Raw genomic sequence first — 15408 nt, forward strand, 5'->3', positions numbered from 1 at the left:
AGCGCTCACCATATATATATGGGGGCCCTAGTTTTTTATTTCATCTCAGTCTTCAAGCTAAGAAATCTGTATAAATGATAATGGAGATATGCCTACATAGTATTGCCAAAGCACTGTTGCAAGTGTCTCAGTGATGTCAGCTCATTTAAGACTGACATTACTTGGAGACACAGTTCTCGTTATCTGCGGTAGTTAGGTGCGATAAAGTTGCCGCCAACACCGAATTAGTGAATACTGAAGCATTGCTCCTAGAGGAATACAGGGTCAGGTTCCCTTGAGCCTCTGGCCATGACATTTTTGTCAGCCGATCAGTACATAACCTTGTTTTGTGTGTGTTTCTGTGTTAAAGTCACCTTATTTAATATCTACTGTTGACTGACGTTGATGGCCAACAGTACCACAACTCATACCTGGATGAAATTTACCTAACACACCTATTTTCTTCAAATGATGAATCACAGCTTTCTTGCACTTAGGACCATATACCCTTGGGGGCCATTTGAAATAGCAAGGTTTCCAAAAAAAGCACAAAAATATGAAAAATGTGATACTAAATATATCACAAAATAAAACCCACCAACCCCCCCAAAACTTGTTTCCAGCATGAAAACTGAAACAAGAAGGTAGAGCATTGCCTTGTTCAACTGCAGCTGAGAATGTGTGCGTCGGGTGACTCACATTTTCTGCTGCTCTGTACATGTCCGAGAATGACCATGAAAGTACCGTGAGTATTGATTTTGGGGTTACAAGTAATAGCAAGCAGGCGAATTGGCAAATATGGAATCTGTGAGTCATGAGTATTGACTTTAATACTGTTATCCGTGTTTTACAAAAGGGGAATGGAGGTGTTAGAGAGGGATTAATTAGCCTCCTGAAGGTGATGCAACCAGGGAGGGTAGAGGGGAGTCTGACTTGTCATTCTGCTTGCAGAGTCTGTTCTTAAGAGGTGGGGCATAGTGGTTGAACGCTGTGTGGCCCCTGCTGAGAGCTGGTTTTCACACTTTGTGGGCACTTAGGAAGTAGAGAATAGTGAAGGCTGTGGACTGAAGTTGTGGGGGAGGTGGGGTGGGCAAGTGGTTTTCTTGGGTAAGCTTGGGCTGTTTTCACAGCCTGTGATGAGGTGCCAAGGATATTCGACCCTGAGGCTTTCTATGCAACTTCTTCATCTTTTTTTTTGGAGGGGGGTAACTTCTTGAGATGAATCTCTTACAAACCAATGTGCGAGTGGTCTGAGAGAAACACTTATTTATGGTCTTCTGGATTTCCAGGAGAGAACAGTGTAGTAGTTCAGAGCATAGACGCCGGAGCCCCAGCTTCCTGGGTTTGAATCCTGCCTCTGCTATTTATCGCCTCTGTGACATTTAGGCACGTGACTTCACCTCTCAGTTTTCTCATCTGTGAAATGGGGATAATAATAATAATTACTTCATGGAGTTGGTGAGAAAACTAAATGAGTATATATCTATATCTATATTCCCATATAGGTGCATGTATATTGTTTAGAACAGTGCCTGGCACGTAAGACGTGCTCTAAAAGTATTTGCTATTATGAGTTATTTGTCCCCAGCTCTGAGAGGCCTGCTACTAGACTTCGTTGTGTGTCTCCCCACCCCCACTCAAGCAATCACAGTGGCTAGGTCAGCTGGCGGGCTCCTTGGTCTTTTCTATTCTGCTGCAGGGGCTGCCTGACTCACCACTTGTGCTCATGCAGATGACAGCTAAATAGAAGGGCTCCTTCCTCTTAGCATTAGCTTAATTATAGGGGCTCCCTGGAAGGGGGTGTGGGGAGCCTGCTCTGAGAACAAGCCCCCTCCCTCCCCGCAAAGCTGGCACTGGTACCTAAAAGGAGCATGAACATTGTTTCTTGCCTCCTCTTTCACACTCACTTCTGTCTCTGTCATGCTGCACGTATAATCTTTCATCTCTGGATAGGTCCTTGGATTTTGTGTGTGTGTGTGTGTGTGTGTGTGTGTTTACTGTGCCCTGGTTTGAGTTACAGAAGGTCTGTTTGGATCTCTGTGGGTGTCTGGCAGCCTCGGCAGGCCTTTCTGAATTATGTAACTGAAGTTTTGTATTTTCTGTTCCCTACTGGGGGTTCTTTCTGTGCTATAATTTGACTCTTAGAGTACGAGAATTTTCTTTGGGATCCCCTAGTGCTTCCTTATAAACAATTTCTCTGCTGTATTTTCTTCTTTAAAATAATTCCTTCTTATTGCTGAAGCAATACGTACTCATTCTGAAACATTACAGGATACCAAGAAAGCAAGTTAATCTTACCCCCCCCACCACCACAAATGTTAATACCTTGGTGTTTAACCTTCTTTGTCTGTCACTGACTGTCTCGCACACACAGATGGGGTCCTGATGATTTATGAGACTACCGTTTGTCGGTTCCCATTTCATCATTCTTCTTTCATGTGACTCTGTGGGCTCCATTTCCTGGCTTGATCACCCGTTCTAGCAGGTGCCCTCAGGGTGGTTATTGATGGTGTTACCCCTTTCTCACTATTCTGGGATAAGCATCCTGGGCCTGCCTGCACCCCTAATTATGTCCTCAGAGCAGATTTCTAGACTTTTTTTTTTTTAAGATTTTATTTATTTATTTGAGACAGAGAGAATGAGAGAGAGAGAGCACATGAGAGGGGGAAGGGTCAGAGGGAGAAGCAGGCTCCCTGCCGAGCAGGGAGCCCGATGCGGGACTCAATCCAGGGACTCCAGGATCATGACCTGAGCCGAAAGCAGTCGCTTAACCAACTGAGCCACCCAGGCGCCCTCTAGACGTTTTTAGTAGTGATATTGAAAGGAGCATTTGCCTGTTCTCTTGACTCTCCTGATGCTCAGGGGGGCTCAGGCCCATGGACCTCTGTGTCCATCTTCCCAAGGTGATTGTCAAAGAATGGACAGGACAGCTAATGAGGTCTTCTGCAGGCTCTTCTCCCAATTCCTGTCCCTTCCCACCTCCTTTTAGCTGATTTAGCTACAGCTTTCCACTCTGTTCTCTGGGATAGGTGGAAATTTTATTGTTTCAAAAAATACTAAAACATCTTGAAATCATGGTAAAAAACCATAATATTTACTGCCTAAACCATTTTTAAAATTAAAAAAAGATTTTATTTATTTGAGAGAGAGAGAGAGCACAAGCGGGGAGGAAGGGTGGAGGGAGAGGGAGAAGAAGACTCCCCGCTGAGCAGAGAGTCTGACACCAGGCCTGATCCCAGGACCTTGAGATCATCGCCTGAGCCAAAGGCAGACGTTTAACTGACTGAGCCACCCAGGCGCCCCTTGCCTTAACCATTTTTAAGTGTACAATCTAGGTGTGTTAAGTTGTGGAGCAGATGTCCAGAGCTTTTTACAGTCTGGAACTCTATACCCCTGGAACAACTCCCCATTTCCCCCTCCTCCCAGTCCGTGGTAACCACCATTCTGTTTTCTTTCTGGGAGTTTGACTGCCTTAGATAACTCATCTAAGTGGAATCAAACAGTAGTTGTCTTTTTGTGACTGACTCACTGCCCTTCACATAATGTCCCCCAGGGTCGTCCATATTGCAGCCTGTGTCAGAACATCCTTCCTTTTTAAGGCCAAATAATGTTCCCTTGTATGAATACACATTTTGCTTCTCCCTTCTTCTGTCCATGGACACTTGAACTGCTTTCATCTCTTGGCTATTGCGAATGATGCTGTTGTGAACACGGGTGTCCAGATATCTCTTTGAGACCCTGCTTTTAATTCTTTTGGATGTATACCTGGATGTGGAATGGCTGAGTGGAAGTGTCTTGGGCAGACTGTTCTGGGGACATGGCCTCTAATTCCTCCCTGGCTCCATCCATTCGCTCCCTTGGGATTTATTGGGCACCAGCCATGTTCCAGGCACTGAGCTAGGCTGTGGAGATAGAGTGGCTGAGACAGGTTCCTGTCCTCATGGAGCTGATACTTCAGGAAGCAGACAGATGGCACCCAAGGAAGCAAATTGAGAAAACAGGATGAGTTCAATTTGTGATTAATGTCCTGGGGAGGCTGAATCAGAAGACAACAGAGTGAGTGGTGACCTTAGATAAGGACCCCCTTCCCCCTGACTGACTGACATGTGACCAGAGAACTCTAAGATGGGAAGGAGCCAGCCATGCAGAGTTGGGGAAAATACTGTCCTGGGCCCTGGGATGAACCATGTAAAGGTTGGCATGATCGTGAGGAGGAAACCAGGTTGGCATGGTGGCGTAGCAGGGGAAGAGTGGGTGTGGGATGGAAAGGCAGAACATTCAAGATTGTCTTCCTTGTTGCCTTTCTGTACTCTCTTTACCCAGGAAGTTGAATGCTGTTCGCAAGCAAAGTGCTGCTTGCTAACCATTTCCCATTTTCTTGTGTGCTGGTGCCCGAGGGGAAATCCTCAAAACCCACTGCTTCTGACTCAGGCGCCACTGGTTTTGCCATAACTGCCAGTTTGTCCCCTCGCCCCCCCCAATCTAGTCATGGCTGCTTATTCTCACCTCCAGCCTGTCCCTCTATTGGCCTGGACTTGACTGTCTTTTTCTGTAGGAATTACTTCTCCCCACCTACCAAAAAGGGGCTTCTGTGTGGGTACTGGGTAGCAGGCTTGTGGTGACAAGATGCTGGAAGGATTTCACTGGCAGGCACACACTACATCTATGCTGGCCTCTGGCCATGCACTTAGAATGCTGTGACAGCTTTTCCATAGGTGGTGCTTTTTTTTCTTTTTAAAAAGATTTTATTTATATGAGAGAGAGCGTGCGAGTGCACAAGTGGGGGGAGGGGCAGAGGGAGAGGGAGAAGCAGATTCCCCGCTGAGCAGGGAGCCTGACGAAGGGATCAATCCCACAACCCTGGGACCACGACCTGAGCTGAAGGCAGACGCTTAACTGACTGAGCCACCCAGGTGACCCTACAGGTGGTGCTTTTGAGAATGTAAGTTACATAACTGGATGAACAAGACTGGTGGGATGAGTGTGGGACCTGTAAGTGTATGAGTCCCCTTCTACTGGTGGAACATGAGTGAAGCTCTCTTATTTTTCTAGTAAATGCTATTACTGCCATTTAACATGACTGGTCATCCATCTACCCATCCATCCATCCACCTATCCACCCATCCATCCATCCATCCCTCCCTTCATCCATCCATCCATCCATCCATCCTTTCATCCATCCACGCTCTTATCCATCTACCCATCCATCCACCCATCATCCACCTATCCATCATCCATTCATCCACCCACCCACTCTCCCATCCTTTCATTCATCCATCCATCTGTCCATCCATCCATCCTCTATCCATATTCAGCATAGTGTAATGGTTAAGAGCATAGACTTTGGAGTTATCCTGACTAACTTGGAATCCCAGCTCTGCCACTCACCAAGTATATGATCTTGGTTAAGATTTTTAACCTCTCCTTGCCTCAGCTTCCTCAGCTATAAAATGAGATTGACATTGAAAATATATTTTTTAAAGATTTTCTCCTTTAAAACATTTTTAAATTTAAATCCAACTGATTAACATATAGCGCATTATTAGTTTCAGAGGTAGAGTTCAGTGATTCATCAGTCTTAGATATTGAAAATATTAATAGAACCTACGTCATAGCATTGTTATGAGGGATATATAAGACAATACATGTAAGGGTGTAAGGTGTTTTCCTTAGTCCCTGGTTCATAGCAGAGCTGTATGAGTGTTAGCTATTACCATTAGTACATCTATCTATCTATTTAACTCTACTATCATGATCACTAATGCTATTCACTAAGTATTTCTGGTTTTTGGTCTTGTAGGCCAGTGATAGGGTTGTACTTCCGGTCTCCCTTGTGGGTGGGTAGGGCCATATGAGTAGTTCAGGCCAATGAGTTGTAATCCAAAGTGATATATGTCATTTTTATGCTGGAGCTTATCACTGCTGGTTCCGGACTCTCTAGAGTGATCTTTGAGTTCAGGTTTCTCCATCAGCGTGATCCTGGTTACATAGAACAGACCCCCTTGCTGGCCTGGCGCGGACATGTAGTATGAGGGAAAAAGAAACCTTTGCCTATTTGGGGGTTGCTTATAGTTCTGTCTGTTTCTCTCTTTCTGTCTCTCTCATTTGCCATCTATGTACAATAACACTACAGCCTTTTTCCCTTTTCTTCATAGCACCTCATACTAACTGGCTTTTTATTATATATTTTTTGTTTGTTTGTTTTTATTTTTATTTATTTATTTGACAGAGAGAGACATAGCGAGAGAGGGAACAGAAGCAGGGGGACTGGGAGAGGGAGAAGCAGGCTTCCCGCTGAGCAGGGAGCCTGATGTGGGGCTCGATCCCAGGACCCTGGGACCATGACCTGAGCCAAAGGCAGACACTTAACGACTGAGCCATCCAGGCGCCCCAGTTTGTTTTTAATTATAAACAGTGTATTCCCCATGAGGGGAGGGACTTAAATGTTCCCTTCTGTGTTTAGAATGTTGCCTTGTGCAGAGTAGACAATACATATTCTTTAAATGAATGAATGGATCTATTTAACTTCTAGGAGGTTCTGTGGAATCCTACATTCTGCAGCTACCTTGAAAATCCTTACTGAGCAAGGTAAGATTTGAGAAGGAACCCACCAACCTTTCATTCTCGAATTTTATTGCCTGAATCAAGAAAAGATTCCCTGAGATAGACCTCACTGTCTCTCTGCAAAGCTTCTAATACCCTTACTTTATTGCAAGAAGCTTCTCTGAACCCTATGACAGAGTCCTTGCCGAGAATAAGGCTGTTTTCCTGCTTTGACCCATGTAGGGGCTTTTGCCCTTCCTGTGACAACTATCACTTGAAACAGACTGTCTTTAGGGGCGCCTGGGTAGCTCAGTTGTTAGGCGTCTGCCTTCGGCTCATGTCGTGATCCCAGGGTCCTGGGATCAAGCCCCGCATCGGGCTCCCTGCTCAGCGGGAAGGCTGCTTCTCCCTCTCCCACTTCCCTGTGCTTGTGTTTGCTCTCTTGCTGTGTCTCTCTCTGTCAAATAAATAAATAAAATCTTAAAAAAAAAAAAAAAAAGACAGACTGTCTTTGTAAGCCTAGCATATTTTTGGCCACTTCTTTGAGACCAAGAGAGACACTCCTCAGGACCCTTAACTATTTCTGGAAGCAAAGTGATTTGTGCCCCATTGAAGACCTAGGAGACTGGTTACTTTCAACCATGCTTCCCACTTTGTAATTCTTAGTCATGGGCTGAGAGGCAAGCTCCAGGCCCAGTATCTTCCCTGCTTCAAACCTGGCTCCTGGCTCTCTTGATGCCCTTGTTGACTCTTCACTCCACACTCCGGACTTGCTTCTATTGAACACTTTCTCCTCCTTCTGCCTGAAAAGGAATCTGACTTTCTTCGGGGATACCATTCCCACTCAAGAACAGTGGCCCTTTGGAGTCAGGAGTTGGTCTTCCTGTTGTTGTTTATTGTTGCTTTCTGGAGATCCACTCTTGTTTAAGAACTTACCTTTAAGACTCGTAGTAAGTGACCATTCTGCCCTCTTGCTTCTTCTCCATTTTCATCTATAGACCACTATACACTCCTCCCCACCACCGTTTACTGAAGACACTAGGACCTGAGTCATGATCATCCTCCCCACACTGGTGTCTACCTTAATCTTAGGATATTTCAATATCCATGAAGGCATACCTAGTCTTGCATCAACCCAGCCTTATAATTTTTGTGCTTCCTTACTTAAAGGATCTTTAATTTCAGAGCCTCTTTAGGAAACAGATGTGCATAAGGACATGTGTTAGGAAAGCCATTGTGCTGCTATTTGTAACAGAGAATACTTGTAAATAGCAAAACTGTACAATAGGTAGAGTATCATACTGCCATGAAAAATGCTTGTTGCATTCCCTGGGAAAATGCTCATGATGTATGGCTAGTTAGGAAAAAAAGTCACGTTGTAAAGTAAGATGTTTATCTTGATATGCGTGTATATGTCTAGGGAAAAAACTAAAGGTGCATTTGGTATTCTTATATGTTTTTATATGTGTTTATCATTGAGTGGTTGAAGTTGTAAATGCTACTCTGTGTATGCATGTGTGTGTGTGTGTGTGTGTGTGCATGCTTGTTGTGTTGTGTATGCTTGCAGGTGCATGCATCTGTGTTCTCCAATCTTCCCATTGAGTATGTGCTAACAAATATTGCTTTTGAAAATAATAAAGACATAACTGGGGAGCAGGGACTCTCTTGGGTATTTCCCAAAGTATGTTGCCCAGTTACTTGTGTTGGGCATATCTCCAGGATGTATACGAGTGTGTCAGGCATTACTATTATTATTTCTTCCTAGACTCCTCAGTGTAAGAAGGAAGAGGCATGAGATTTTAATTAGAGGAGGCAGTCCGTTATGGTGATTTCAGCTCTAGATCCAATGCCCAGTTGCAGGGGGCTGTGTTGCACTGCATGACCTGGGTGGGTTGATGAGCATCCTAATGAAGCTGTTTGTGAAAGAGAATGCCACATGTCTGCCCATCACACTGACCCAGGAAAGGAGCTTTTACAAAAGATAGCACAGAAGTTTTGCAGACTCTGACCAGAAGGGAATTTGTCAGTGTTTAGCTTGGCTGGCATCCCACAACCTACCTTCTTGTACAGTTAGAAGCCTTTCCAGTGTAATGTGTGAAAAACCATAGGCCCCCTGCCCACGCCCTCCCAGACCTGTATCACCAACAGCTTTCAAGTGTGTACAAAGTGGGAGACGGCTGGATCCCACGTCTCTCTGTGACATTTGCTGGAACAAGTTTGCTTGTTAATAAGTGGCATGGCTCCCTTGGTCTCAATGGCAAAGAAGTACCTGTTACTGCGAGCCCTTGAGAGAAGGTCTTGGGTGAGGGCCTCAACACTCAGCATCTTAATTGGTGGTAGACAGATGTGTTGGGAAAGCTTACTTTTCCCCCCCACCCCATCCCAGCCCCCCCATCTGTTTCAATAAGAATGCTGAGAAATAGCACCCTCTTTGCCCTTCTGTGTCTTGTGTCCTGGAATTTAAAGACTGGCTACATGGTTGGTTTAAAAAAAAAAACTCTGTTGCTTCAGGATGCAGTGTTGCTGATTTGGGGGATTAAGTCGTTTTAAGGTCATGAGCTTTAATTCTTACTTCAGTGATTCTCAAACCTTGTTTTGCAAAGCCCCAGAGCTTTTATCTCAAGGGATGAGCATGTTATTTCCAAGACAATGTTATTTCTGTTTTCATATTAGGAAAAAGCATGAAGATCTACATTGTAGTGATTTATTCATTTAAAGCCCTTGCATTCCAATCTGTCCGATCTTCATATGAATCCCTGTGTGAGTGGGTAGTTAGGTAGCTTTATTTATTTCATTCAATGTGTATGTATTGAGGGCCTGTTGGTATACAGCACTGAGAAACACATCAGTTCTGATGGGAGCTTATTAACACAGTCTAAGGGGTTGTATTGGACCTGTTTTGCAGAGAAGGAAATGATGGCCCAAGGACGTGACATGAATTCTTAGGTTCAGTATCATGTTAGCATCAGAACTGGACTGTTATCCAAGTCTTGTGACCTCAGTCTATCACCTGTCCCAGGTTTATGTCCGCAATACCATGTGAGTAGAACCAGTTTATTAACATGAGGATGGATCAGGTATCATCCTTTTAGCCAGATTGGAAATCTGCATCCCTTGATCGCTAGTCATTAGGGTACACTTGAAATGGCCCTTGTGCTTATTCTTGACTGTAGGGATGGTTTGATGGAGTGTAACAGGGAGCCATGCTAAGACCTTGGATGTGCTTTATCTTTGGATCTCTCTCCTCTGCCCCCCGTCTGAATCCCTCCTGTTATGCTCAGAGGGACTCAGAGAAAATCCAAATGACCAGTAAATAAAAGGAAAGGTAATATGGGAGGGAGAGGCTAGAGGAGAGAATGATGCTTGAGGAGTGAGTAGAAGGGAGAAGCCAGGAAACCTTGGTGGACATGGAATCAATACATTGGCCATGGCATGAAGGCCTTTGCCAACAACATGGAAGCCTGTTCCCGCTCTTTCCCATTTTGCTTTTCCCAACTGTGCTGACAAGCACAATGCCTAGGCTGGTTTAACAGGGATTTTCCTAGGAGGATTTTCTAACATCCATGCCTGGATTACTCCTTATCTGATTTCTCAGCAGTGGCCTTCAGTGGGCTCAGAGTGTTCCAGGTTCAGCTCCCAGAGCAGTCCAGTGACTGTTTACAAGGCCTGACTTAGGATCAATGCAGAATATATGAAAAGTGTAAAAAACAAAACAAAAAACAACAACAAAAAGAGGGTGCCTGGGTGGCTCAGTCGTTAAGCGTCTGCCTTCGGCTCAGGTCATGATCCCAAGGTCCTAGGATCGAACCCCGCATCGGGCTCCCTGCTCCTCGGGAAGCCTGCTTCTCCCTCTCCCACTCCCCCTGCTTGTGTTCCCTCTCTCACTGTCTCTCTCTCTGTCAAATAAATAAATAAAATCTTTTTAAAAAAAAAAACAACAAAAAGAAAAACCATCATGTTCAAAGATGGACATTGGTAACATTTTTATGTCATTCCAGTGTTTTTCCATGCATATAAATATATGTATTTATTTTCATTTTTTAACCAAAATAGTGTCAGACCATAATATTGTTTTATAGCCTTCTTTTTTGCACTAAGTGGTACATTGTAAATATTTGCTACATCAAATTTTTTTCTACAAGGGATTTTCTTTTTTTTAAGATTTAAAAAAATTTTGGGGGTGTTTGGGTGGCTCAGTTAAGCATCTGCCTTTGGCTCAGGTCATGATCAGGGTCCTGGGATCTGGCCCCACATCAGGCTCCCTGCTCAGTGAAGAGTCTGCTTTTCCCTCTCCCTCTGCCCCTGCCCCCCACTCATGCTTGCTCTCTCTCTCTCTCAAATAATAAATAAAATCTTAAAAAAATTTTTTTTTAAATTTTTAAATTTAAAAAACACCCACCATGGGCCTTGAACCCACAACCCTGAGATTTTCATTGAATGGATATACCAAAATTTACCTAAGCAGCCCCTAGTATTTAATATTATTTAAGCACTATTATAAATAACATCTTTGTCTGTTTATCTTTATGGATGTCAGTTTCTGAATATTTCCTAAGGTTGTTAGTATCCTTAGTATTAGTTAGCTTTTGCTGTGTAACAAACCATCCCACAACTTAGTGGTGTAAAGCAACAGATATTTATTTAGCCCTACAGGGCTGCAACTTGGGCTAGGCAGTCCTTTTGCTCTGGGCTGGAATCTGTGGATATAGGTTAGGCTTACTCAGGCATTTGCAATCAGCTGGTGCATTGCTTGGGGTGATCGCGGTGTCTCATCTTCCATCCTGCCAGCCTCATTTATATAGCAGTCACAGAGTTGCAAGAGCAAGAGGTCCCTGATGCCAGACTTTTCTCCAGTTTGTGCTTGTGTCAAACTTATGTCTGTCCCATAGGCCAAAGCGTGTGACAATGGCCCAGCCCAGAGCTTGTTTCAGATGACATTACTGAAGGGCATGGCTACAGGACACATAAAAACATTGGGACTGATGCTTGTAGACATCCCATCACAGTTCCCTAAATTGTCATTTCTGACTCAGAGCATGGTCATTTTAACGGTTTCTGTTGCCAGATTGCTCTCTAGGGAAGTTGTCACTAATCTATACCCTCACCTAGAATACATACATTTCCAAATTCTCTTCCTCACTAGGTATGATCATTGCTTTAATTTTTGCCCAGAAAATAACATTGCTTTTGAAAAACAAATGTTCATTGTAAAACACCAAAGCAATGTATGACCTTTATGAATTGTTACTATCCTGCCCAGTACTTAATTCATTCTGGCATTATTCTTTCACTATGTTATTGGGTTAAATGTATTTACATTCTATTTAGGATCTCGCAGCCTATATTCGTTAGTGAAACTGGTCTGTAGTTTACTTTTTCAGTCTGCTGTCTTCAGCAAGTTTTTGCTCTTTTCATCAAAACATCTGAGAAACCTACCTTTTCTTTTCTTCCTTTCTTTCTTTCCTTCCTTCCTTCCTTCCTTCTGCTTAGGAAGAATCTAAATGGCAAAGGATTTATAATGGTATTTAAAAGTTTGGGTAAATTTGCCATGCCATTACCCCCCCTCCCCCACCATAAAACAATTTTTTGTGCCTTTTCTGGGATTATTTGATAATTTTTCCAATTTATCCCATGATCATTATTAGTACACTTTCAAAAATGTTTTCCCAAGAATAATCATTTAATTGAATTTCTAATTTATTAGATAAGACTGTACATATTATTCTATAGTGATTTGAAAAATCTCCTTGGCATCTGCAGTTCCGCTGTCTCTTTTCTCATTTTTACTGAGACGTTCCTATTTTTGATTTTCGAAATCTTAACGAGCTTTGCCAGAGTGTTCCTGTTCTCCCCTCAAACACCCTCCCTTTAAATGTATCCTTCAATCCTGTTTCATGAAGTATTGATTCCTGCATTGTCACTCATTTCTCAGCTTTATGACTTTTTCCTCATTTCTTGAGTTAAATGCCTTTCTATAATTTTAATCATGTCTACTGATTTGTCAAATTCAGTAGAATTCAGAGACCATGCTGGTCTCCCATGGTACTGTTTTTTTTTTTTAAGATTTATTTATTCATTTTAGAGAGAGGGGGAGGGTCAGAAGGAGAGGGAGAGAGGGAATCTCAAGCAGACTCCACTGCTGAGTGCTACCCGGGCGTGGGGCTCAATCCCATGACCCTGAGATCATGACCTGAGCCGAAATCAAGAGTTGGACACTCAACCAACTGAGCCACCCAGGCACCATGATAGTGATTTTTTTCAACACATCTTTATGTTTTTTTAAAAATAAATTTTGCTTTTGGTATTGGGGATGTACTTTTATGTTGTGGGAGCGAGAGTTTCCCGATTCTCCGGTCTTCCTTGTGAAGTCAAACAGGTCTGAACTCCAACCCTTCTTGGCTGCTCTTAGCAAATGATGGGCCAATTTGATATCCTCCTACAAACTTGATAATAACAATGCCAGCATAACTCTTTTTGAATACTTAACTGATACAATAAATGGAAAGAGCTTAACACAGTACCGGGCACATGGAATGCACATCACTGTTGGTTTTGTTATTATTAATATACTTTTTATGAGTATATTATCTTTGTCCTGTGTAATATTTTCATGCTTTAAATTTTATCTGATATTAATATTTCTACTCATGGCAGATTTCCCATTTTTTCATTTTTATTTTGTGTCATTTTATTTTCAGCAAGTCTCTTGTGAACCACATATATTTGAATTTTAATTTTTTCTCGGAATTATGAAACTTTGTCTTCTAATGTGATAATCCAACCTATTCACATTTTTGCAAGACAAAGCATTTTGCAAGTTTTTACTTCTTCCCTCTTCCAGTCTACTCTTCTGCCTTTGAAGATTTTAGAGCCAGAACTTTATGAAAAAATTTAAATGTGTTTGATTTCCCAGGAATTGTTATTGATATTTGTATCATTTAATTTGATTAAAGAAGACTTTTTGAGACAGGACTCCTAAAACGTATTTGTTTTCCTATTTACCTTTTAGTTTTTTGGATCCATTTCCCTCTTACTGAGTTCACTGATTGGTTAATTAATTCAATCAGCAGATATTTATTGAACATACACTATATGTAGGCATCATGGTAGGTGCCAGGAAAAAAGTGTGCGACATAGAGCTAGTCTGTGTCTTCATCAAACCTACATTGACAGCATGAGAGAGACAAAAAAGAAGTAAAGAGAAAAAGAGACTGCAGGTCAAAACAAATATAAAGGAAATAAATAAGGGGCTCAAGAGAGAATAGTGAGCTTGTGTGGGGGTATCTATTTAGGAAGTTTAATGAGGGAGGGCTTCTTGTACAGTTGATATTGATGCTGGCACTTTAAGGAAAAGCTGGAATTAGCTATGGGAAGAGAGGAAGAAGGGTATTGCAGGTAGGAGGACCAGTGTGTGCAAAGGCCCTGAGAGAGGAAATAGACTTATTCGAATATGGCTTCCATTAAATTCTTTTTTAGTATTCAACAATTAGGTTTTGGATTAAAGCAATAAACGTAAGTTAATAAACGTTAATCTTTTGTAGACTACCGAATGAAAGGTTGGAAAGGGCATCTGTAGGTCAGATGGAATGCTCTCCATCCATCCATCCATCCATCCATCCAGCCAGCCAGCCAGCCAGCCAGTAAACATCTACTGAGTGCCTGCTGTGTGCCAGACCCTGTGCCAGGTGTTGGCCGTATAAATAGTGTAAGTGTGCCCTGGAATGGAGAGCCTAGTTCTCCAGGCTGGAGGGCCCTCGAGGATAAAGCGTGGTGCTTCTGTTGGAGTGGGATGGATCGGGGGGTGGGGGGGACGCGTGTGAGGAGCTCTGCAGAACCCTGAGCAGGGAAGGGGGGGCGGGAAAGAGCTGAGAGCAACTCTTGCCAGATGGCTTCATTCTTCCCCCTGAAGGAAGTGGGGACTTCATGCTGTGATGTGATACACAAGAGCAGCATTTCCTGTGGGTTTGCAAGGGCATTTTGAATCTAAAGACTACTGCTCGTTGATGTGTGAAAGAATTTTTTTTTTTTTTTTTTGCTTTTCTAGACTTTGTGAAGGGATAATCAGACCGATTTTATAAGCTTCGAAAAAGGTTCTTGAGGTGAATTAAATGCACACGTTGTATTGGGTGGAGTCCTAATCAAACACCTGCTATAACAGCTATCACCTGTTGGGGGCTTCTGCTGGGCACCTGCTGTTGGCTCATCCAGCTGTCACTGGGAAGCTCATGTCCTCCAGTTTCTGGAGTGGACCAGTTTTCTGCGACTGACCAGGTTCTAACAGTGATCCTGTCTGATTTGACCTCCACGAATTAAAGTTCAGTAATTTGTTCCTTCCTCCCCTCCCCTCCCTCCCAACTCTTCATCCTCCTTCCTGCCACGGCAAAGGGAGAAGGAGAGAGAATCTCAAGCAGGCTCCCCACTGAGTGTGGAGCCCGATGCAGGGCTTGATCTCCTGACCCTCAGATCATGACCTGAGCCAAAACCAGGAATCAGATACCCAGTATTTAATTGATGCCTGCTGTATACCAAGCACAGTCCCTACCTCGTTTAAGCTTACCATTTAATGGGAGAGACAGACAAGCAAATAATTATACAGATACTAATATAATTCCAGTTATGGTAAGTGCTATCACTGAAAAGAATAAGGTGGATGAGAATGTGTGTCAAGGTGATCTCTCTTATTTTGGGGGGTCGGAGAAGTCTTTCTTGACTAAGTGAAGTTTAAAGAAAAAGTAGGTGAAGATTGGCAGAGAAGAATCATAGGCGGAGGGCACAGCATGTGCAAAGCCTCTTGAGACAGGGAGGAGTATGGCAACATTGAGGGGCGTAAAAATTCATAACAAAATAAAAATACTAGTAATAATAGTAGCTCCTACTTAATGAGAA

Source organism: Neomonachus schauinslandi, chromosome 5 (assembly GCF_002201575.2).
Source record: "Neomonachus schauinslandi chromosome 5, ASM220157v2, whole genome shotgun sequence".
NCBI classification, from domain to species: domain Eukaryota; kingdom Metazoa; phylum Chordata; class Mammalia; order Carnivora; family Phocidae; genus Neomonachus; species Neomonachus schauinslandi.